At 41.8% G+C, this 23,189-nt stretch overlaps 1 protein-coding gene across 2 annotated transcripts in view; it reads left to right on the forward strand.

Moving 5' to 3' along the window:
* The window catches only part of tafa4b (TAFA chemokine like family member 4b), a 313,786-nt gene that overhangs the window by 40,435 nt on the left and 250,162 nt on the right, over positions 1-23,189 (forward strand). The gene's annotated exons all lie outside the window — the stretch shown is intronic.

Below are 23,189 nucleotides of genomic sequence, written 5' to 3' on the forward strand. Positions count from 1 at the left end.
ATATTTGTCATGCATGATACCCTAACCATCCTACTGAGGTCAGGATGTGAGTTACTCACTGCAGGATTCCTAGACTCTGACCTGCTGCTGTAGCCTCTGTATTTATATGGTGAGTCCAGTTCAGTTTCTGGTTAATGGTAACCCCCAGTATGTTGATAGTGGGCGATTTACTGATGTTAGCACCATTAAACGTCATGATGGTTACATTGTCTCTTATTGGAGACGGTCATTGCCTGGGATTTGTGAGGCACGAATGTTACTAGCTTCTTTTCAGCCCAAGCCTGGATCTTGTCCAGGCCTTACACTATTTGGAAATAGACTGCTTTCATAACTGACAAGTTACAAGTTATGCTGAACATTCTACAATGGTTAGCAAACATCTTGATTTCTGACCTTACAATGGAAGGAAGGTCATTGATGAAGCAGCTGGAATTGTTTGGACCTAGGACATTACCCTGAGGAACTCCTGCAGTGATGTCCTGGAGCTGAGATGACTGGCCGACAACAACCACAACTATCTTGCTATATGTCAGGTATGATTCCAACCAACAGAGAGATTTCCTCCAATTCCCATTGACTGTAGATTTACCACAGTCTCTTGATGCCACACTTGGTCAAATGTGGCCTTGATATCAAGAGCAGTCACTCTCACCTCACCTCTGGAATTCAGCTGTTTTTTCCATGTTTGAACCATGGCAGTAATGAGGTCAGGCCTTATCAGATTCCCAGACTGTGCATCAGTGAGCAGGTTAATTCTAAGCAAGTGCCATTTGGTAACACTGTCGATAACATCTTCCATCACTTTTCTGATGATTGAGAGTGGACTGAGCAGTAAATGGCTGGGTCGTATTTGACTTGCATTTTTGTGTGCAGGAAATGCCTGGGCAATTTTCCACATTGTTGGTAGATGGCAGAGTTGTAGGTGAACTTGACTCGAGGTGTAGCAAGTTCTATTCAGTACAATTATCAGAATGGTGCCAGGGCCCAAAGGTTTTGCAATATCCAATGCCTTCTGTCATTTCCTGATATTGTGTAGGATGAATCAGATCTGCTGAAGACTGGTGCCTGTGATGCTGGGAACTTCTGGAGGAGACTGAGATGAATAATCTACTCAGCAAATTTGGCTGATGATTGTTGCAAATGCCTCAATCTCATCTTCTGCACCGATGTGCTAGTCTCCACATCATTGAGGATGGTGACCCTTTTGGAGCTTCATCCTGTGCCAGCCAGTTGTTTAATCGTCCATTATCATCCATAGCTAGATGTAGCAGGACTGCAGAGCCTAGCTCTGATCCATTGTTTATGGGATCACTTAGCTTCATCTATCACTTACTTCTTCTGCTTTTTGGCACACAAGAAGTCCTTTTAGTTGGCTCCACCAGGTTTACACGTCATTTTTAGGTATAACTGGTGCTGCTCCTGGCATTCCCTCCTGCACTGTTCATTGATCTAATGTTGATCCCCTGGCTTGATGGTGATAGTAGAGTGAGAAATATGCTGGGCTATGAGGTTGAAGATTTTGTTGGAATATGACACTGCTGATGGCCCATAGCATCTCATGGCTATTGAGTCATGAGTTGGTAAATCTATTCATAGCCTATCCCACTTAACATGGTGATGGTACCAGATAACACAATGGATTGACCAAACACATGTCTAATCTTTATGCAGCTCCCTGATTAACTTAACTGGAGGAGCTGCAAGATTGGGAGTGGCCAATCCTTGAACTTTAATGATATGCAAACTGTTATCCTGACCGATTTCAGTCATCAACTGATGGTGTCCAGGCCCTTGGACTGATATTAGCCAATGCTCTTGGCTTTTTGAAAATTCATTCATGGGACATGAATGTCACTGACTGGGCCAGCACTTATTGTCCATCCCTGGTTGCCCTTGAGAAGGCAATAGTGAGCTGCCTTCTTGAACTGCTGCTGTCCATATTGCCAATGTCACCTTCAAAAGGCTGTTGCATGGTTCCTGAAATTTGCTTTGGATGTGGCACACAAGTACAATTTGGTGCCCTGTTTTGTAGACAGGGACCTGGAGTCTTGATGGACAGAGTGGTGCTGAGGAGAGATGTGTTGCTCTCCAGGGCAAGCAATGGAGATGCCAGACAATGGTCCTAAATTGTTACCCAGATCAATGCAGTCTCAGCCAGTGTCAATAATCAACATTCAACAATAAAAAAAAGTCAACAATCTTCTCCACTTCATTGAAAGTGAAAGAACGATGATATGTTTTCAGTTCAGGATGGGAAAAATTGTGATTGTCTTGAATTAAAATCAACAACAAATCTGTGTTAACTGTATGGTGCTAGCAATGCTGATGTGCTGAAGATGGAATAGAATCAACTAATGTGATTTAGATGCCATTGGTGCATTTGAAATTGCTTGGACATTGTTTGTGTTTCAAACCATAATCTCCTCTGAGTCCAGGCAAATAAAAGTCTACTATTTGCCTTGAAATCATATGCACAACTGTGGAAGTGTGCACTGTATGTATGTTGTGGTCTGCCTTGATGAACTATCTGATGTGTTTACTTTTGATCTTAGTATCTTTCATGTTATAGTATATACTCTGGTATCAGAGCCAATGGTGTTTGGTTGCTTATCTAAAATGAGGATCATGTGGTTGCTCAAAACTCTCACGAGCCTTGACACTTTACAGGCTTTTACAGATGCAGCGTCTGAGACAGCAACAATTACACTTATGTTGTAACATTGAGACCACATTACATTGTATCTGTTGAAAGGTGGGAAACCTTGCTGAATCAATGCAAAGAGTATAAGTTAAAACAAATGGATTATTTCACATACTGATACTATCCAGAAAGATCGTGCATCTCAATGACAACTTTTTATGTCCTCAGCATATTCGTGAGCATTGACTAATGAGTTAATTATCATCTGTAGCTACTTTTATTATGTAGGAAAATAATGGGCAAAACTTTATAGCAGCCTGTACGAAGTGGGCTATGGTAAGAAATGTGCTAGAAATGCATGAGACATCTCACCAAGGCCTGTCTTGATGATGGGAGCAATTTGCTGCATCTTTTACGCAAATTCTGAGCATTGAGGGAGTGCAGAGTTGCCTGTCAATGGGAATTATTAATTGTCAACAACCTCATAAAGTGCACAACTCGCCTGACAATCTGCAACTTTCCACCCAACCACTCATTGGGAGCAAACTAGATGTCAGAATGGAAACTACCCGATGACTTCAGCTTGCTGCTTGCTACAAAGTATCTGCATGTTGAATACTGGGCAGCAAAACTCCTGGGGCATGTCCCGTGGGCACAGGACACAACAACCTGTTCTCTGACAAATGCCAACCTCTTAGTCCTCTCATGGCACATCTCCATTCCATTTAAAGTATGAAGCAAACGGAAATTTCTGGAGAAGCTAGCAGGACTGGCAGCATCTTTGGACAGAAAGTATAGTGAATGTTTCAAGTCCAGAAACCGATCTTCAAGGCTGGAGAACTCTGTATAGAGAAAGCTCACTGGACTTGAAATTTTAACTCTGCTTCCACTTTGCTGCCAAGTTTCTCCAGCAATTTCTATTTGTATTTCTAATTTCCACCATCCACAGTTCTGTCGAAGAGTCACCGGACATGAAATATTAACTCTGTTTTATCCTTCACAAATGCTGCCAGACCTGCTGGGCTTTTCCAGCACCTTTGTTTTTGTTCCACAGTTCTTTGTTTTACTTCACCTTTTACGAATGCTTCAATACTTCAATGCTGCACCTCAGGTGAAACAGCAATTTTTGTAATGCAGCAGCAAAGACACTTAGTGCCCAGGGACAGATGCCCAGCACATGGATTAGACCAGGCCATTTCTCCAGCTTACTCCCTTGATGTCTTACTTTTCACTCACTCTGAGTCTACCTGGATAAAGACAACATTCCTTCCTTGTGTTTCTTCGCCTTGCCTCTCAGCCAGAAATACGAAGCTCACAGATCTGCTGTACTGCCTTACTGAATAGCAGACTCAAAGCCAGGAAGCTGGTCTTGGCTGTCCGCAGTCCTCCGTTGAGTCAAGGGAGATAGGCTTCAGCCAGGGAGTCGGAGCATGGTAAGTTATGAGGAACTGAATTTTGGGAAGCCCACTACTTGTGTTGACTATTGGTGCCCTGCTATGGACTCTTTTCTTCCTGGTGTGAGAGAAAGTATGAGAGGAAATGAAAATGATTGGCCCAGCTGTATTTTTGCTGCAAGTCAGAAATGCCCTGGATGAGTCAGTAGGCAGCACAAAGGGCATGAAATATTCGTGCAATTAGGGTGGGGTGAGTGACAGTGAGAGCGAGAGTGGTAGAACGTGAGCTTTGGTGGGAGGTCAGTACAGTAACAGAGAGAGTAAGTGCAGAGTAAAGGAGAGAAGATGGTGGCACATATTCAGGCAAAGTGGAGAAAATTGTTGACCTTCTTCTTACACTGCTGGGTATTACTGGCTGAGACTGCATTGATCTGGGTGACAATCTAGGACCATGTTGGCATTGCCTGGCAGCTCCAATGCTTGTCCTGGAGAATAGCACATCTCTCCTCAGCACTACTCTGTCCATCAGGACCTCCAGGTCCCTGTCCACAAAACAGGGCACCAAATTTTACTTGTGAGCCATATCCAAAGCAAATGTCAAGAACCATGCAATAGTCTTTTGAAGGTGGCATTGGCACAGGGATACGTGCCAAATCCCAGTTATCATGGCAGTGATGAGCTGTTTCCAAAATGTTGAATGGTAAAGTGGGGCTAGAATTGGTGAAAGGAGTGCATTGGGGCAAATGGATAGTTAACGAGGTGAGTTTGGTAAGATATGATGAGAGATCTTGCTGGAAATTCTCCAAAAAGCCTGATAAAACTGACTAATAAAAAAAAATCACAAGTTTCATGATCCCTGATAACTGGGGATCCTACAGCTTCCTGCAATCAGCATCTGAAATGAATAAGGAGATTGAGGGAGGAATGTTGAGCAGGACAATGTGATTGCTCCCTGTTGTCCTTTGAACTGTATTGTGAAATCTCTTACACAAATTTGAACAGACAGATGGGAACTATTCAAGTGCATAGGAAAAGTTAGAAGCAGCAAGTGCCTATTTGTACAATATCTAACACAATAAAGTTAAAAATCCATTCACTGGAGAGTAAAATGCCCTTTTAGGAATATATTTTTTATTGCTTTACAAGTGGCTGGGCTTATATATCAAATGGTCTTCTTTAGTTCTTCACAACATGAGATTTGTTGAATTAAGACTCATGCAACTGATTTTCAAATGCCTGTGGGGTCTCCACAGTATGGTCATAACATTCTTCCTGAAGAAATCATTATCTTTGCTGAACTATAACATTACTTTTCCAGTAGTGTAACTCATCTACATTCCTTTGTTTAAATGTAGTGCTTCCGTATAAACAGTATAATAGCACTCTATCTATTTAATATAAGTGTAACAGTTTTGACTATGTTACAAATATAACAATTAGGTAGGAGAACAAAAAATTATGGCAGAAAGCCTCTGTGGTGAGAAGCAGAGTTTAAATATTTGGTGATAATTTTTTCACTGTTTTCACTTTATATTCATTGGGTATTTCCTTACTTCATTGTTGCTGAAGGGATGCAGAAATGAAACCACGATGAAGCTATCCCTAAATTACCTGCTTCTCTGACATTTAGTATTGAATGAGCAGAAATTTCCTCCAATTAAATATTGGGAAGAGTGAAACCAGTCCTCACTCCAAACTTGTTCCCCAACTACTGACTCCAGGCTTTTTGGCAATAGTCTAAGATCATTAACATTTCTGAAGAAGGGTCTAGGCCCAAAACATCAGCTTTCCTGCTCCTCTGATGCTGCTTGGCCTACTGAGTTCATCCAGCTCTACACCTTGTTATCTAAAATTAAACCAGATTGTTAACAACTTTTGATGTTGGTGGCACGGTGGCTCAGTGGTTAGCACTGCAGCCTCACAGCACCAGGGACCCGCGTTCGATTCCAGCCTCGGGCAACTGTCTGTGTGGAGTTTGCACATTCTCCCCGTGTCTGCGTGGGCTTCCTCCCACAGTCCAAAGATGTGCAGGCTAGGTGGATTGGCCATGCTAAATTGCTTGCAGTGTTCAGGGGTGTGTGAGTTATAGGGGGATGGGTCTGAGTGGGATGCTGTAAGGGGCAGTGTGGACTTGTTGGGCTGAAGAGCCTGTTTCCACACTGGAGGGAATCTAATCTAATTTGTCTCCAAGGTATGCTTACAACTTCATAAATGATTCATCACGAAGATTCTCCATTTCTATGCCTTTAACATGAACCGATTTTACCTTGTCTCAGCTCATCTGCTGCTGAAACCTTCATTCATACCATTCCTGGGATTGGTTGGCAGAGCAGCCAGTTTACGATGTAGGGTGATGCCAACAGAGTGGATCGATTCCTACACCGGCTGAGGTTGCCATGAAAGACTCTCCTTCTCAACATCTCCCCTTACCTGAGGTGTGTTGACCTTTAGGTTAAACCAGCACCAGTCATGTTTCTGTCTAATGAGAGAGTAGCCCTATGGTCTGGTAAGTCTATGGCAACTTTATATTTTACCTTTGGGACCTGACCATTCCAATACAACCCTCATTGGTTCCATACCTTTAACCCTCTGAAACCTTTATGTCATTAAAAGCTCCGCTGCCTATGTCCTAACACTCACCAAGTCAATTTGTACTGCTCTCCCCTCACTGCTGCTGACCTACGTTTCCACCCAATCAAGCAACAACTTGATCTTTAAAATTCTCATTGAATTAAAATCACTCCATGGTTTCCTTAAACTCATAACACTCAAGAATTATCTACACTCCTCTAAAATTCTGGCTTTTTGAGCATACTGAATTCAATTATTTTTAGTGACTATGTCTTTTAGATGTCTAGGTTCTCAGCTTGGTATTACCCTCTCTTTCCCTCTGTGCTTCTCCAACTCACTTGCCTCCTAAAAGACTCCTTAAACTCTACCTCTTTGACCAAGCTTATGGTCGTCTGACTTAAATAGTCAAAATGTTGTCCAGTGCTTTATTTTGTTTTATAATGTTCTTGTGAAGCGCATCTGGATGTTTTGTTAAAGATGTTATATAAATGTAGGATTTTGCTGCACCATGTGACAAATTTCAGTGATAGTCATGAATATATAATACAGCTGATTGTGCAGCTGATGGCAGATCTAGCTTGAAGGAGATTGTTTGTGTCACTGTACACAGATTTGTTAGGCAGATAGTTCCATGTTGTAATGCACATCTTGCAATGCCTTCTAATTTTAAAGACCAAGAGTTTGTGTTTTGGTAGAAACCTTCAATGGATCTTCCCATATCACCCCTCTTGGATCTGACCTATCCTTCTAATAGTTCTTTGATACTCGATTGATAGAGCTCTGATACTCTAATTGTTGCATTTCTTTTTGGCCTGGTCTCTCCCAGACTTGTTCACCCAACACCTGCTCAGGCCACAGCACCTGACCAATGTATGTCAAACTACCCACTCCAACTCCCATACTGAGTACACGGAACTTAGTAAAGTAGGCAAAGCAATCTAAGTATTAGTGAATATCTACTGTTGAGTTTTAAATGCCATCCTGTGAAAGGAAAAATTAAATTCTCTTCAGTTCTGCTTTGCTATGGCTCAACTCATCAAATGAGTTTAAATGGTGTTACTTTGTCTTTAAGTACAACAAGTCCTGGAACCCAAGCAAAGATCAGGACATATTGTTGATCAAATAATAAATAGATCAGTTTGAATTTAACTGAAATTAATTCAATGTTCGTGGGGAAAAACATCCTCATAGTTCAACTAACAAACTCTGATTGCAATTATTTTAAAATGTGAAGAACATAGAAGTGAAGTCTCCCAAACTGAAATGCTTCATTTGAACAGGGGTAACTTAGACAATAGACAATAGACAATAGGTGCAGGAGTAGGCCATTCAGCCCTTTGAGCCAGCACCACCATTCATTATGATCGTGGCTGATCATCCACAATCAGTATCCTGTTCCTGCCTTATCCCCATAACCCTTGATTCCACTATCTTTAAGAGCTCTATCTATCAAAAAATATCCAGAGAGTTGGCCTCCACTGCCTTCTGGGGCAGAGCATTCCATATATCCACCACCCTCTGGGTGAAGAAGTTTCTCCTCAACTCTGTTCTAAATGGCCTACCCCTTATTTTTAAACTGTGTCCTCTGGTTCTGGATTCCCCCATCAACGGAAACATGCGTCCTGCCTCCAGATTGTCCAATTCCTTAATAATCTTATACGTCTCAATCAGATCCCCTCTCATCCTCCTAAACTCAAGTGTATACAAGCCCGTTGCTCCAATCTTTCAACATATGATAGACCCACCATTCTGGGAATTGACCTCGTGAACCTATGCTGCACTCCGTCAATAGCCAGAATGCCCTTCCTCAAATTTGGAGACCAAAACTGCACACAATACTCCAGGTGCGGTCTCACCAGGGCCCTGTACAGCTGCAGAAGGACCTCTTTGCTCCTATACTCAATTCCTCTTTTTATGAAGGCCAGCATGCCATTCGCTTTCTTCACTGCCTGCTGTACCTGCATGCTTGCTTTCATTGACTGATGTACAAGAACACCTAGATCTCGTTGTACTTCCCCTTTACCTAACTTGACTCCATTGAGATAGTAATCTGCCTTCCTGTTCTCTCCACCAAAGTGGATAACCACACATTTATCCACATTAAGCTGCACCTGCCATGCATCCGTCCACTCACCTAGCCTGTCCAAGTCACCCTGTATTCTCATAACATCCTCCTCACATTTCACACTGCCACCCAGCTTTATGTCATCATCAAATTTGCTAATATTACTTTTAATGCCTTCATCTATATCATTAATGTATATTATAAATAGCTGCGGTCCGAGCACCGAACCTTGTGGAACCCCACTGGTCACTGCCTGCCATTCTGAAAGGGACCCGTTTATCACTACTCTTTGCTTCCTGTCAGCCAGCCAATTTTCAATCCAAGCCAGTATTTTGCCCCCAATACCATGTGCCCTGATATTGCTCAGCAATCTCCTATGTGGGACTTTATCAAAGGTTTTCTGAAAGTCCAGGTATACTACATCCACTGGCTCTCCCTTGTCCATCTTCATAGTTACATCCTCAAAAAATTCCAGAAGATTAGTCAAGCACAATTTCCCCTTCATAAATCCGTGCTGACTCTGACCTATCATGTTACTGCTATCCAAATGATTCATAATTTCATCTTTTATAATTGACTCCAGATCTTTCCCACCACTGATGTCAGGCTAACCAGTCTATAATTCCCTGTTTTCTCTTTCCCTCCTTTCTTGAAAAGTGGGACAACACTAGCCACCCTCCAATCCGCAGGAACTGATCCTGAATCTATAGAACATTGGAAAATGATTACCAATGCGTTCATGATTTCGAGAGCCACCTCCTTAAGTACCCTGAGATGCAGACCATCAGGTCCCGGGGACTTATCAGCCTTCAGACCTAACAGTCTATCCAACATCATTTCCTGCCTAATATAAATTCCCTTCAGTTCGTCCATTACCCTCGGTCCTTTAGCCACTATTGCATCTGGGAGATTGCTTGTGTCTTCCCTAGTGAAGACAGATCCAAAGTGCCTATTCAACTCTTCTGCCATTTCCTTGTTCCCCATAATAAATTCACCTGTTTCTGTCTTCAAGGGCCCAATTTTAGTCTTAACTATTTTTTTTCTTTTCACATACCTAAAAAAGCTTTTACTATCCTCCTTTATATTTTTGGCCAGTGTGCCTTTGTACCTCATTTTTTCTCCACGTATTGCCTTTTTAGTTATCTTCTGTTGCTCTTTAAAAATTTCTCAGTCCTCTGGCTTCCCACTCATCTTTGCTCTGTTATACTTCTTTTTTATCTTTATACAGTCCTTAACTTCCCTCGTCAGCCATGGCCGCCCCTGCCTCCCCTTAGGATCTTTCTTCCGATTTGGAATGAACTGATCCTGCACCTTCTGCATTATATCCAGAAATACCTGCCACTGTTGTTCCACTGCCATCCCTGGTAGGTGCAACTTGTGTTGAATTACATGGAAAGAAACAACCCCCAGTTTGTAAACTGGTTCTTAGTTTGTTGATTTCTGCCTGTGTGCTTCACTCACTGACTTTTTTTTGTTGTGTCATTAGTACTATTCTGTTTCATTCCGTCTGATTATTTGTGTCTGCCACATCATATTTTGGATTTTGCAATGGTTTCTATTTGCGTTTTTGTCCTCTCACCGTCATTCTGCCTGATTCCAGCACTCTTGGCGTTTTGTGAAGAGGTTAATTGCATCTCCCCGTGATTGACCTGACACATCAGAAATGAACTGCTGATCTGATAGAAAGTCAGTTCACCGGCACAGCTGTGTCCATTTAATTCAATTGAAATTGATAGGAACTAAAGATCTGTCCTATCAGATGCACTATCTTTCAGATGAGAAGTTGAACCCAGACATATAAACATCTGCCCTCTCTGAGATCCCTTGGCACTATTCAGAAAAGTGCAGCTGAGTATTTTTTCCTGGTGTCTTGCCCCTCAAACAACATCTGGAGCAAATTATCTAGTCATTTATTTTATTGCATTTTGTGGGAACTTGCTGGATTCAAAGTGGCTGCCACATTGCATACATACTGCATAAAATGTATTTAATTGGTTGTAATGTATCCTTAAACCCTGAAAGGCTGTGGGTAAACATAATTCAATGGGCTGAATTTTATGTTTTGTTTGCTAAGACTGAATTGTGTCAAGTTCAATGAGGGATTCTGGAGATTTCTCATTGTATCTTAACAAACTTGCCTCATTAGCTACCTCTTCTGCCCCAAAGGCAAACAATGTCCCAGCTTACCATGCACCAATCCCATAAAACTCATCATTCAGTGGATATCCAGGAATTCACAAGCATCCCATGCATCTGCACCATCTTTATAAGTTGGCTGTATACCTATCAAGTACTTTCAGATTAGAACTGCCATGCTTGGTTCCTAACATTTGCTCCCGACGTGGCAGACAAGGGGAAGCGGTGCCCTGTAATATGGCCATTGATCTGGAGGTCCTACTGAATGTGATGATGCTGAGATGACACCTCTTTCCCCAGGACCAGCAGTAAGGCCACAACACCAAACCATCGCAGCCTTATCCGAGGTTGCCATCCAGTCTCAGCCATCTGGAGGAATGTAAAATATTGCAGTAAGAAAGTTGATAATCTTTCGCACTCTACCCATGTAAATGCCACCATCTTCATTCTAACACCTCTGTCTCTGCCACTGTACCCACCTCCATTCAAGGCACCTGTGCTGTTACTACTGCGTGCAACATGTTTTCGCATTCACCCTCACCCATCTCAGACTACAACACTGCTTACCCTGAATGTCCTCTGTGCTGCCTGTATTCTTGCTTGTGTCACTTTCTCACCTGCGATACAACCCTAGCTATGCCTCCGATTTTGATCTTCCTTAGTCTGTGCCTCCTCTCTAGTTCCAGATCAAAAATAGCCCAAAATAGGGCAGAAAGTCTCGAGATGGGTGGAAAGCAGCTCATTGTTCAGCTACCGAGCCTTTATTGAGGAGAGCATTCTGACTCTGACCAGCCCACGCACTCATTCACTCTGTTCAGGCCTCAGTATCTGACTGATGTGTGTCAAGCTACCCACTCCATCTCCCATGCTGCTGACTGAGTACATTGAAATCTCAGTAAAATAAACAAAACAATCTAAGTATTAGTGAATATCTATTAATGAGCTTTAAACATCTTTCTGTGTATTGAGAAATAAAGTTCTCTTCAATTCTGCTTTGGAATGGGTCAACTCATTAAATGAGTTTAAATGGTGAAACTTTGCCATTGAGGTATAGCAAATCCTGGATCCTGAGCCAAGACCAGGACAGATTGTTGGTCAATCATGACAACCATGACAAGCCTCCCTCCTTTACGTCAGTGCTAAATGGCAGGCAGCACAGAAATAATAGGAGCCTTGTGTTTCTAGCTGAGTGTGCAGTGTGCCCAAAACAAGGCAAGGCAAGGCATGGTAGGGTATGGCATGGCTGGAATGCTATGAGCATCCAGGTGGACTCAACCTGAAAGATCTATGACAGCAGACAGAGAGCCTGTGATGTAACCTGATCCAGTCCATGAGCTGGGGCATGTCTCTGACGTACAGAATCCTTGCTGCAGTTTTATAGCTAAGTGGATTCTTTGAGGCTGGCACATTTTAGATGCCAATGTCTGTGGACCATGGGGTATATATGTCCAGTGTCCAATGAGCATACCCTGAGGTGTTGACATGAAGACCATTCAGAGCAAACAAAAAGCTGAATTCAACAGATATCCACTCTGGCATCTGTATTAAATTTTCTCAACATCTCGCTAGTTTGGCACATTTGGTAAGATATAAAGCTGAATATTAATGAGGTGAGTTGGTCCATCAACAAGATGTTTAACAAACAATATTCCCCCTTAATTGGCAACCTGCTGCTGCCTTGTGAGAAGATCACCACACCACTTTTGAAAAACATTAAAAAAATGGAATGGGATTCTTCCAATGTTGAGATGGACTTTGTCAGATGCCACATCTGCCACAAATCCCACCACAGCCCAGGTTACTGTGAAATTAGGAGAACTACCACGTAGAAAGTCATTATCACTTTAACTTTGATAGTGTCATTTTGGTTATGGGGTGGGGTGCATGATGAAGGATTGATTTGTATTCGTCCAGCATCAATATACTTCCTTTGGGACAGTGCGATATTATCTTTATCACAGTGATTGCATTACAAATGTAATTATTTGTCTGTACAGCATTTGAGATGCCTCCAATTTGAGCAGGGTGCTATGAAAATGCAAATCTTTCTTCCCTTTTGTCTATTGACATTAACATGAGCCTCAATATTGAGGTCTGGTTGGGCAAACTGGCTAGGGCGTGGAACCAGTATAATTGGGCCAACTATTCATAGTCAAAAAGGCAAAGAGTTTGGTGCATGATATTTAATATATTGAAAAACTGTTTGTAAACATACTTTCATTTTGTTATGATATACTTCATGCCAGAGTAAAGAGGTAAAGAAAGCCAGTCCTGCATATATTCTCTGTTAAACGGTTGTGCTGGTAAGTATAGATGGGATGGATGGATGGGTGGCAACAAGAGACAACCATTCACAGAAATGAAGGGTTTTGATGAAGTCATAAATCATAAAATCTTCTCTCTTACAATTTTTAACATAATCATAATCCCATTATTGAATTACTGTATTGTTTCTTTGCCAGAAGTTTTGTATAATTTGTTTTATAAATATACTACATATGTATGTAGTTACTGATGACGCTTATTTGAGTTTGTTGCTATTGTAGTGTTTTGTTTTGTTCTGCTTTTTATTAGTTGCTGAGCATGAAGTTTGTGAATGGAGTAACTAATAGGATAAAATAAATGTGAGCTAGTGGACTTACAGCATTATGTGACTGATGTATTGCGACAGCAAATGAGAAATATAATTTGCCAAGGACATAAGTAGGATCAATGGAAATTCACCCACACTCTCTGAAGAGTCAGACTGAAAGTTATCTCAAGTCAGAAATACAACATTTTAGTTCTGACTAGAGTGGGGTTCCTGCTTCTGGGTGTTGAAGTGGTGAAGTTACTTTTATACTGATGTTTTGAGGTTACTGAACCATGTTTAGGTGTTTAACTTATGTCAGCACTCACTTAAAAAAGAAGTTCTCAGAAGTATGAGTATGCTGTTCATTGTATGTCATCAATGGGATGTGTTTTCTCAAGGTTAGATAGTGCTGCAAACTAGAAATAGGACAAGAAATTTCTTTCTGATTTAGGTGTTTAACAAGAATTGTGCTACCTGTTATATTGGTAAAAACAGAAAAAGTGTCATTAAGGGTCTGTACTCAAAACAAACATTAAACCCACTGCATGAGCAAATCGTAGGCTTCATACATGTTTGAAGCCCTCTGTGCAATATTGGCCATGAGCCATCAGTATTTAGTGAAATATGATCCATGTTTGTGGTTCTCGAAGTGGTCAATGGAGGCTGAGACCTAAAACTTAAGAATGTTAAATAGTTCTTACTGGAATATGGGAATGGAAGTTCCAAATACCATTATTGGATCCTGTGTGGCATATTTGCTATTGCTTTGCCCTCTCACGAGGACATGCCCATTTACACTGACACCTTTCCCCACTAATACATACACACATATTGCTGGCCGAGGACCATCCCTCAGACCACTTGTCGCGATTCAGTAGCCTCAAATCTAATGTTGATGCCAATCAAGTTTCCTGGGGGTCTAATTAAAATCTAAGCCCAAAATTAGGTATTCATTGTGGCATCCTGCACCCACTTTACATGATGCGTAGCAGAAATCATTTATTGGGATGATGTCAGGTCAACTGTTTTTGCAATGTAGAACATTTGATGTGCACTTATAGCTATTGTAAAATGTACAGGTTTCTGTCACACGATGTGACTTGTTTTATTGAGTAGATTGGAAGTGACTATAAGAGTCTGTGACCTCTGCTGCCTTTAACACAAAGATATTGCAGCTAGTAGCTACTGAAGTCTGTAAGTAGACTTCACGTCTGCCTTTCCTTTTTCACTCCTTGATTGACGAGGTTGAGATAATTGCTCCTCTTTGACTCAGTTGGAAAATGAATGCCCAGTTTGGCATTGAACTGCAAATGTTAGCTCTAATCTTGATCTAGGAGGAATTTCTTCTCTCAAAGGGTAATGAATCTGCAGAATTCTTTACCACAGAGGTCTGTCGAGACTGGATTGTTAAGTATACTCAATGCTGAGATAGACAGATTTTTTAAAATAAAGGAATCAGGAGTTCTAGGGGAAAAGCCGGAAAGTGGAATTGAGTCACATCAGATCAGCCATGAATTTATTGAATGTTAAAGTAGACTCGATAGGCTGAATGGTCTACCTCTGCTGCTATGTCTTAACCTTTTACTGAAATGTACATCCATAATGGTTTGACAAGGTCTGAATATCTGCAAGAGAGGAATGGGAACGTTTGCATTTGATCACTCGGTATGTGTGTAAATATGATGTCAGAGGACGTGATGGCCTGGCAGTATTATTGCTAGACTGTTAATCCAGGGACCCAGATAATGTTCTGGGGACCTGGGTTCAAGTCCCACTGCAGCAGATGGTGGAATCTGAATTCAATTAAAAAAATGTGGAATTAAGGCTGTAATGATGACCAGGAATCCATTGACACTTGTCAGGAAAAACCTATTTGATTCACTAATGTGCTTCAGGGAAGGAAACTGCCATCCTTACCTGCTCTGGGCTGCAGACCCTCAGCAACATGGTTGATTCTTAAATGTCCTCTGAGTAATTAGAGATGGGCAATTAATGCTGCCTAGCCAGCGATGCTCTCATCCCATAAATGAATAAAGAAAAAAATAAACTTGCGTTCAGTTGTGATAATCTCTCTGGTCAAACAAGCAGCTGATATGATGGTCTAATTGCTCACATTAGAAATTATGTTTGGGTAACAACATTTCCCAAACATGTGTCCCAGTAATGCAAGGCAACAGCTATGAGCTGGAGACCTGACAACATAGTCGGAAGTGACATCAGGTCATATGACCTTATGTGTGTGGAAGGACACACTCCACACAGGCATTGAGGAATTTTTCCCTGCTCTGTATGCAATGTATGTAGTTCAGGATACATTTCCGATTAACAAGAGCTGGGCCAGGCCCATCCCTGAGCAGATTTACAACTGTCCCTAGGCTGTGAATGGCATGAAACCCTCGTTCTGTACGCACAAGGGTCCTTATACATGTTCCAGTTTGGGGCCATAGAGCCCTATTGTCTTTAACCACAAAATAGCAACTTCCAGCAAAGTTGATGTAAGGAAGCTTCTTGGCCATTATTATTCAGCGTTACCTAATCATGACAACACATTTAGAAATGGCACACAATGGTCAGCATCTCTAGATTAACAGCAACTTTTTAAAAAAAACTATGGAATTGTATTCTTGGAAACCTGTGTAAGAATGAGTGAATTCAGACATGGAAGGAAAGATTTGTAGAGTAGTAAAGAAACAGCAAAAAAAACCATCCATCAAATGCACCTCAATGAACAGCCTTGACTTGCTTCCTGGAGAGATTTGTAGTGTTTTTTTGTATGAGGGTGCAGATTAGGTCTATGACAGTGTTGCTTCTTGCTTGGGCGGATTGATTTACATACGACATGGAGTAAAGACTTCCTTTTGAAGAGAATTGCTGATTTCCATTGTTTGTAGGCATGGTCCGCTGCCTGAAGATAGTACATTTTTCAACAAGCAAAGGAGGGAGATTCTGCGGTCTTCCTCCAAATTAGAATGTGCGCACTAGCCTTGACACAGTGCATTTAGCTATTAATATTGCTTTACTATGTGTGTCGAAGCAAACTAGAAAAATTAAAGAATGACTGCAGATAAAAGATTTTCCCATCATCAACTGTCACGCTTGAGATGCCCACTGAAAGCTTATCTTTTAAAACAAGATTTCTGTTTGAATCAGACGATGTTTCAGGGCCAGCCAGCTGTACAAGTTACCTGTTAGATTTGCATACAATTTATGACTTAAATAATTCACAGTGTTAAATTGCGATAATGTCATGCTGATTGATGAGAAACGTGAGACATGGCAGTTTGCTCAGGAAGCAACTGAAATAATTTGCACAAGTCCGAATCCCGTAAGAGCATCTGATAAGAAGACGAGAGAGAAAAAAAATTTCCATATCTAATTGACCAGGAGATGAGAGAAGACTGAGACAAATCGGTCTATCTGTGTGCATACACTAGTCTCATATCACAGCATATTATCAAGTTCACACAATGTTTCTATATTCTGATAGTCCAATTCTGCTCTAATAGCCTGATGTTTTTCATCTCGTTCGTGACTTTAGGATTTTGAAATTCACAGGAGGTAATTTGTGTTGTAGCGTTGTGTGTTACTTTGCACACAATGTGGATTTGAATTCTGCAACTGTTACGGTAACTGGGGAAACAGCTACAAATGTTACCATGGCAGCAGTGGAAGTTGAGCTGACACTGTTAAAGATGCCTGTGTGTCAGTCTTTCATCATTCCAGTCTGGTTTGGAGGTGGCCACGTAACAAGTTCTTATGGACCAAGGAGAATTGCTCTGCAGATCCTAAGGCTCCATGGGACCCGCTCAACAAAATAGGTCAGTGTACAAGCCACGTGGATGCTGTAATTATCAATACAGAAACACACAAAAAAAGGTCCTCAGTTATAAACAGTTGCTGAAACAGGGTTGCTTGGCAACCAGCAAGGAAGGTCACTGACTGAATAGCTGTAAAATTAGTGTTTTGCTAAGTTCCTATTGAATCTTATAGGACTGGATCAAGTAGGAAGCTTATTCTCATATTTTGGTTAAAGGTTTGGTTTTAATCTTAACTAGGAACGGTTAGTAATTGACTAAAATTGAATAGAAACTGATGATCTACAACCATCTGTCTTTATGTAGAAGTGGTCGATTTCCCTCTGCCCCACCTTAATTTAGACTTTAAGTATTTTGCTACTTTTGGAAGGATGTTTTGCAGTTTCGCTTACCTCCTGCTTTATTTTCTCTGTTCTCATGTGCCACTTCCTCAGTTCATGGACCTTGGAGGAGGAAGCTGAAGGCAGGTAGGTGCACAGCACCTCACTGAGATTTAACTGTGCATCCTGTTGTGTGGGGCTGGGGTGAGGAGGAAACTAATGTTTACGGTTCATGTTCCCCTGCAATTAAGGAACATTTGACTGTGTCGATTTAAGATTGTACTGTTTTATTTGCTTTTGGTTTTAAAAATGCTAAAAATGTTCACTTTCCCCACGAAATGACATTAGGTTCTGACCATTGGAAGAAAAAATTGCATTGTGTCACTTCGCAAAGGATGAATGAGTTTTTTTCTTAGTGTAATTTAGTCAGTTAATTGCTGGATGAGGTTTGAAATTATGTGGGAATTCAATGACTATGTGCAGAAGGTCCTGAAGACTTTGTTAAATAGGTTGTCAGGGGAACTGTGGCCTATTTGTAACAGTAATTTGAAGCACATTTCTGCTAACTTTCTAATTAAAATGTATTAAATGAGCTTTCACTTGTGACTGTAGCTGACAACCTACAAAAAGCAAATTATGCCTTAGTGTAACGTGGTGAAGTCAATGCCTTATGCAGAACTAGACCATTCAGTCCCTTATGCCTGCTCTGTCATTTTATTAGATTAGGGCTGATCAATATTGCAGTTGTCTACTTACCTTAATTCCAAAATCCTTAACCTTCTTGTCTTACAAAAATCCAATAATCTTGGATTTTAAATCTTCAGTTGGTCTAGTCAGTAGTTTCCTTAATGGAGAGTTCTAGATTTATTTGTTTCTTTGCATAAAGAAATGCTTCTTCATATCACCCAACACTTTGTTTTGGGCTATCCATTGTTTCTTCAAGTCATAGAGTCATACAGCATAGAAACAGATTCTTCAGCTCACAGTGTCGATGCCAACCAGCAAACACCAGCTACACTAATCTTATTTACCTGCAGTTGGCTCATAGCCTACAATGCCCTGGCATTTTAAGTGCTCCTGCAGATGCTTTAATGTTGCGAGGGTACCAGCCTCCATCACCCTCTCGGGCAGCATATTCCATATTTCTACCACCCTGTGGGTGAAAATTTTTTTTCTCAAGTCTCCTCTAAATCACTTACTCCTTAACTTAAATTTACGCCTGTGGTCTTAGACAGGTCTGCCATGGTGGGGTAGGTGGGTGGTGGGGGAGGGGGTGTTGCGGGAAATCACAATCTACTTTGTTTATGCCTCTTATAATTTTGTACTACTCAATCAAGTCCCCCTCAGCCTCCTCTGCTCCAAGAAAAACAAATTAATTCTATCCAGTCTGTCCTCATAACCAAGACTTTACATCCCAGGAAACATCCTGGTGAACCTCCTTTGTATCCTCGCTTATCTTTCCGATAGTATGGTGACCAGTACTGCCATGTCTGTCACCTAACCAGTGTTGCATAAAGTTCTACCAGATTTTCCTTCCTCCCATATCATACACCCTGGCTAATGAAGGCAAGCATCCATTATGCTTTCTTCACCAGTCTGTCTACCCATGCTGACACCTTCAGGGATCCATGGATCATGCACCAAGGACCCTTTGTTCCTCATTACTCCCTAGGGACATACTATTCATTGTTCATATCTTTGTTTATTCCCTTGTTGAACCTCCCAAAATACATCACCTCACACTTATTAGGACCAAATTCCATCTACTACTGCTCTGTCCAATTTACCAGCTGATCAAATCAATCTGTAACCTGAGACCATCCTCCCCATTATCAACACCACCAATTTTTGTGTCATTTGAAAACTTACTAATTATACCTCCTACATTCACATCTAAGTCGTTAATGTACAGAACAAACAGCATCAGCCCTGCAGTACACTGCTGGTCGCAGGCTTCCAATCACATGAAACAACACTCCACCTCATACTTTGCCTCCTATTTGTAAGCCAATTTGGGATCTAGTTTGCCAACTTAACTTGGACTTTACGGGCTCTTACCTTTTGGACCAGCCTTCCATGTAGGACCTTGTTAAAGGCCTTACTGAAGTAAATGTAAACCACATCAGCTGCACTACTCATCTCTACTCTCATCAATACATTTAGTCACTTTTTCAGAAACTTCAGTTGAATTAGTCAGTCAGGCATTCCCTCTAACAAATCCATGCTGACTATCCCTGATCAATTTTTGCCTTTTCAAATGTGTATTAATCCTGCCCCTCAGGACTTTTTCCACTAATTACCCTATCTTTGACGTCAGACTGACTGGTTTGTGATTATCTGGTCTATCCCTGCTGCCCTTCTTGAATAAAGGAACTACATTAGCTATCCTCCAGTCATCTGGCACTTCACCTGTAGCCAGTGATGTATTAAATATCCCCTCCAGGACCCCAGTAATCACCTCTCATAGCAGCCTAGGCTACATCTCATCAGACCCTGGGGATTTAAATGCCTTTATACCTAAAATATCTAATGCCTTCTTATTAATTTTAAACTGTTCTAGAACCTCACCATCCCAACTGAAATGCCCACATACAATACCTTTCTCCTCTGTGAATACAGATGAGAAATATTCATTTAAGACCTCGCCTGCGTCGTCAGGCTCCATGCACAAGTTGCCACCTTGGCCTCTAATTGGCTCCACTCTTTCCCTGGTAATCCTCTCACTCTTAGCAAACTTATAAATTCCTTGGAGTTTTTCTTAATCCTGTCTGCCAAAGATACATCATGGCCCGTCTTCGCCATCCCAATTTCCTTTTTCAGCTGACGCCTACACTGTCTATAATTTCAAAGGACTTCCCTGTTTTTAATGTGCTGTACTTGACACATGTTTCCTTCTGTTTCTTTATCAAACTCTTGGTATCCCTTAACATCCAGGGTTTCCTGGACTTACTGCACTTACCACCCTTGCCCTTCATGCTTAGAGGAACATGTTGACACTGAATTCTCACTGTTCTACTTTTAAAAGAGACCCACTTTCCAGACTTAACTGTAAGTAACTGCTTCTAGTCAATGTTTGCCATGTCGTGGTTAATGGTATTGAAATTGGTCTTCCTCCAGTTTAGACATCTAACTTCTGCACTCCGCCTTTCCATAATGACTTTGAAACTTACAAAATTATAGTCAGTATCCCCAAAATACTCACCTATTGAAACTTCAACCACTTGACTGGCTCCATTTCTGAGGACTAGGCCTAGCTCTGCCCCATCTTTAGTTTCCTTCCTATCTGTACTTAAATTAGATTGTCCCTGAGTCTCCAAATTATTTTAACCAAGCAATTCATACATGTTATGAGACACCTCCAGCACAGGTAGGACTTGAACCAGGTCTTCCTGGCTCAGAGACATGGACGCTATCTCTGTAGCACAAGGCCCCTTCCTAGGTTAGCTATACTCAAGGGAACACATGCCTGTGTTACCTATCCTTATAATTTAACCTTTTTAGGCTCCTGTCACCCTTTCAGCAGCAATGTGGATATAAAATTGACTGAATGATAGGAACAGAGAGTGTTGGTCAATGGACATTTTTTAGGCTGGAGGAAAGTTTGCAATGGAGTTACCCAGTGGCTGGTATTGGGATAATACCAGTTTTTCTTGCTGTATATTAATTGCTTTGATCTTGGCGTGGAAGAGACAATTTCAAAGTTTTCAGATGACATGAAACTTGGAAAAGTTATAAACTGAGGAGGAGAGTGTGGAATTGCAAACGGACATTGGAAAGTTGGTGTAGCAAGCACATTGGTGGCAGATAAGGCTCAATGCAGAGAAGTGTGATGTGATGCACTTTGATTGGAAGAATATTGAAAGACAATGTAAAATAAGGTGTATAATTCTTGGAGCAAAGGGTCTGGTGCATGTGTGCACAAATAATTGGAAGTGGTTGAAGAGAACAGTTAATAAAGGACACAGTGTTCTTAGTTTTACTAATAGGGTAATAGAGGACAGGAGCAGGGAGGTGATGTTGAACTTGCAGAAGACATTCAAATAGTGTATTATGTATAGTTGTGGGTACAACTTTAAGGGAAGATGTAAATTCATTGGAGAGAGTGCAGAAATAATTTATTGTAATGGTTTCAGGAATGACAAACTTTAGCTATGAGGATAGATTGAAGAAATTGGGGCTGTTCTCCTTGGAGAGAAGAAGACTGAAAGGAGATTTGTTAGAGTTTTCCAAAATCATGAGTGAGCTGGGTAGAGTAAATAGAGAAAAGCTGTTCCTACATGTAAAAGAAGAAAGAAAGAGAGGACTAGCTTTAAAGTGATGTGTAAAAGAAACAAGGGTGATGTGAGAAAAAGCATTTTCATAGTCAGGCAATGGATTACACTGCTTGGAAATATGGTGGAGGCAGGCACAACTGATGCATCCAAGAGGGATATTGATTACTTGGAAAGAAATGATCTGCAGGGACATGGGGAGAAAAGTAGGGGATTGGCACGAGGGAGTAGAACCAGCATAGCCTTGATGGGCTGAATTATCTCCCTCTACACTGTACCAATTCTGTGATTCTCTAACCCTTCCTTGATCAGTAAACCATGTTCTGTTTAGAGATAATGGGAACTGCAGATGCTGGAGAATCCAAGATAATAAAATGTGAGGCTGGATGAGCACAGCAGGCCAAGCAGCATCTCAGGAGCACAAAAGCTGACGTTTCGGGCCTAGACCCTTCATCAGAGAGGGGGATGGGGTGAGGGTTCTGGAATAAATAGGGAGAGAGGGTGAGGCGGACCGAAGATGGAGAGAAAAGAAGATAGGTGGAGAGAGTATAGGTGGGGAGGTAGGGAGGGGTTAGGTCAGTCCAGGGAAGACGGACAGGTCAAGGAGGTGGGATGAGGTTAGTAGGTAGATGGGGGTGCGGCTTGGGGTGGGAGGAAGGGATGGGTGAGAGGAAGAACAGGTTAGGGAGGCAGAGATAGGTTGGACTGGTTTTGGGATGCAGTGGGGGAAGGGAAGATTTTGAAACTGGTGAAGTCCACATTGATACCATTAGGCTGCAGGGTTCCCAGGCGGAATATGAGTTGCTGTTTCTGCAACCTTCGAGTGGCATCATTGTGGCACTGCAAGAGGCCCATGATGGACATGTCATCTAAAGAATGGGAGGGGGAGCGGAAATGGTTTGCGACTGGGAGGTGCAGTTGTTTGTTGCGAACTGAGCGGAGGTGTTCTGCAAAGCGGTCCCCAGGCCTCCGCTTGGTTTCTCCAATGTAGTTTCCTCTATATTGGTTCCATTTCCACTCCCCCTCCCATTCTTTAGATGACATGTCCATCGTGAGCCTCCTGCAGTGCCACAATGATGCCACCTGAAGGTTGCAGGAACAGCAACTCATATTCCGCCTGGGAACCCTGCAGCCTAATGGTATCAATGTGGACTTCACCAGTTTCAAAATCTCCCCTTCCCCCACCGCATCCCTAAACCAGCCCAGTTCGTCCCCTCCCCCCACTGCATCCCAAAACCAGCCCAACCTGTCTCTGCCTCCCTAACCTGTTCTTCCTCTCACCCATCCCTTCCTCCCACCCCAAGCCGCACCCCCATCTACCTACTAAACTCATCCCACCTCCTTGACCTGTCCGTCTTCCCTGGACTGACCTATCCCCTCCCTACCTCCCCACCTATACTCTCT

The sequence above is a fragment of the Stegostoma tigrinum genome, chromosome 11 (genome assembly GCF_030684315.1).
Source record: "Stegostoma tigrinum isolate sSteTig4 chromosome 11, sSteTig4.hap1, whole genome shotgun sequence".
Taxonomy (NCBI): Eukaryota; Metazoa; Chordata; class Chondrichthyes; order Orectolobiformes; family Stegostomatidae; genus Stegostoma; species Stegostoma tigrinum.